Below are 3,008 nucleotides of genomic sequence, written 5' to 3'. Positions count from 1 at the left end.
TGGCCTTTTGCTCTAGGAGCTGCAGTATGACCTCCTCATTCTTCCAGCCCAGAAGCTTCCAGCAGAGCCRGAGCAGAGAGCAGCCTCTTCCAGTCCTCAAGCCACCTCTGCTCTGTCCTTGCAACTAGGAATCTTCCTGTTCTTGAGAGCAAGGAGAAATAAAAAAAGAAAAAAAAGGAGAAGGAGCAGTAGAAAAGGAGAAGGAATAACAACTGAGTAGCAAAAAGCAGAAGGAATGGCAAAATGAAGCAGCAAAAAAAGCAGAAGGAATGGCAGAATGGAGTAATAATGCAGGGCACAGCTAAAGCAAACTCCTGAAAAAGCTTCATCAAGTGGGAGGTGTCCAGCAGTGGAACAGGTTGCCCAGAGAGGGGGCAACCTCCATCCTTGGAAGTCTTCAAGACTGGATGATAGAAAGCCCTGAGCAACTTTGTCTGGCTTGGTCTGAGCAGGAGGTTGCACTGGAGGCCTCCTGAAGTCCCTTCCAGCTTGGCTTCTCCTGTGACCCTCCCATTTGGTTGTTCCTAATGTGCTGCCGCACGGCTCTTGCAGGACAGGCAGGTTTCTCCATGTGCAGGGCAGGCTTGGAGAGCATGGGATGGCTCCTGCCAGAGGACACCATCTTCTGAGCTGAACACCTTCACCGTTCCTAGAGAGYGATGCAAAAGGGGAACTGTCACCTGCCCAGCACCATGGTTTGGCCTGAAATGGAAGGACTTCTGCTCCAGGTGCATGTCACAAATAGCCTCCAAACAGTCATCCAGGCACCTGCCAGGGCAGCAGGTACTAGCTGACCTTACTTGTGGCTCATTCCTGGAGAGCAATAATGAGTTTATTGATGTGGTGACAATTATCTCATACTAARCCGTTGTTAAAGAGTTTCAAAGCAGTAATTAGTAATTAGTGCCCTTTTGGAAGTGCACAGGCCCCACTGACGCCAGGCAGGCAGGCAGCTGGGATCTCCTCACTGCTACTGGGAAGCATGGGCTGCCACCACGTCCAGGAATCACGGCACAGCGATTGGTGAGGAGTCACTGGGTGTCACCACACGCTGCTGCAGCAGAACTGAAAGTGTGGGAACCACTTACAAGAAAGCAAAGGGCTACAAGAAAGTCACATGTGGTGCTCGAGCCAGGCATTAGTACCAGGAGAATCCAGGCAGGATCCCTCTCCCACGTCAACTTTCTTCCCTGCTTTCCCCATCTTTCCCCTTCCCACTAGGCTCCGTGCTTGAATGCCAACCACACCAGACTGAGGAAAGAAAAACATAAGTGAAATGCTTTGCTCATACATGCAGCATTGCTAAATAGCAGCTCAGGAAAGTCCTCTGACCGGGTTGAGTTGAGAAGCCCAGGGGACCCTCAGAGGTAGGCACGGACATGCAGCTCTYCGGCCCAGCAGCGATGCCCGGGGAGCAGGAGGCTGCGCACGAGCACTGTGTCCTGCAGCAGGGAGCAGCATGTACGTGATCACTTGGCCACTGTCCTTTTTCGTGTCTGTAGCTTTGGAAGAGAGCGCTTAATTTGGGGAACTGCACTAATATTTATGAAAAAAAWTCATTTTCCCCATGAGAAGCTAAAAATTAGTATTAGGGTCCAGTAAAGTTAGTACCAGATGTCACTTGGAAACACAAGGAAAAGCACATTCCCTGGTCCCAGATGAGTTTCTGAGTCATTCCTTGGCCACAACAGCATCCCAACATCCCCGTCTGCATAAGCCTCCTGCTCCAAGGAAGGAGCAGCAGAGCTCTGCAGGGCACGTACAGCCCTGCGCCTCCCCAGGACCCCTCCGAAATGCGGGCACTGGTGCGGGCAATGCCAAGGAACACCCCAAAGGGCTGCGCTGCATGAGAGTGTCCTGGGTGCCTCCGGCTGAGCCATTGGGAAACCCAATTCTGCATAAGGCTGGGTGACACCACATTTCAAGGACCGCGCAGGGTTGCCCTTGACTGCTCCCTCCTGTGCAGGAGAGATCCCTTCCGTTGCATACGCTGACCCAGCGCGCAGCACGTGCGTGCGAGCGCCCGGTTCATTTTCCACGCAGATGAGCAGCGAAGCGCGTGGAGGCTTGTCAGCATGTGGGTGGGGATTTCTTAGCAAGGTGACTTATGATGATGCGAGAAGATCTGCCTCCATCCGTGCGAGGTCTCAGTGCGCAGTAAGCAGCCTCGCGCGCTGGCRGTTCCGCTGCTGGCAGAAGCAGCGGTCTCATCACCCTGCATCGCTGCGTGAAACGGCTCCGCTACGCTGCACGGTGCTCCGAGGGGCTTGTTCATGCTTGTTCATGGTTGTTCTTGACCAAGTTCCCTCTTTATTTTGCAAGCTGCCTAGGTTGTTCTCAGCACAAGAGCCCCAGTGACCAGGGGTCGGAAACCAGCCATCAGAATGGGGCCAATTCAGGAAAAACAGCTCCAAGTTTGGSCAAGCAGAGCTACCCAACCATGCTTGCAAGCTGTGGTGACGCAGGTGGCTCTACGGCAGGAGCGGCTGCCAGCCTGGGGTCGCTGCTCAAGCCACCAGCCGACTGCAAAGGAGCCGGACAGGGYGTTATCTGGAACAGCCGCATCCGATGGGTCCCAGAAACCCCGGATGCATGGGGGATAACGGTCTGTACAGCACGCTACCCTGGCAGCGCTGYGGTGGTACGGGGGCACGGCAGGTGCAACCTGGAGGCATCGTACCCCTGGACAAACCCTTCCCTGGCAGGGAAACGCGCCCAGAAGGGCTTCCTCATCCTCATCGCCCGCTGTGCGGGAGGCGACAGCGCTGCAGCCGCCGGGGAGACAAGGAAATGCCCCGTGGGTGCATTTGCCAGGGCTGCAGCCCCCTCCCCGAAATGCCTGCGGCCTTTTGCACCTTGTGCCCTTCTCGACGGCCAGGTGGGAGTCTCCAGGATGCGCCAGCTCCAGCTTTGCTGTCCCAGGGAGTCCGGCTCCACCGGGGAGCCCCGGGAGAGGCGAGGAGCGGGAGCAGCCCCGGGGGGGATGGCATAGCCCCGAGGAGGGGGAC

This window comes from Rhea americana, unplaced genomic scaffold (genome assembly GCF_003343005.1).
Source record: "Rhea americana isolate MKP2758 unplaced genomic scaffold, rheAme1 scaffold_125, whole genome shotgun sequence".
NCBI lineage: Eukaryota > Metazoa > Chordata > Aves > Rheiformes > Rheidae > Rhea > Rhea americana.
This window is presented reverse-complemented; position numbering follows the sequence as displayed.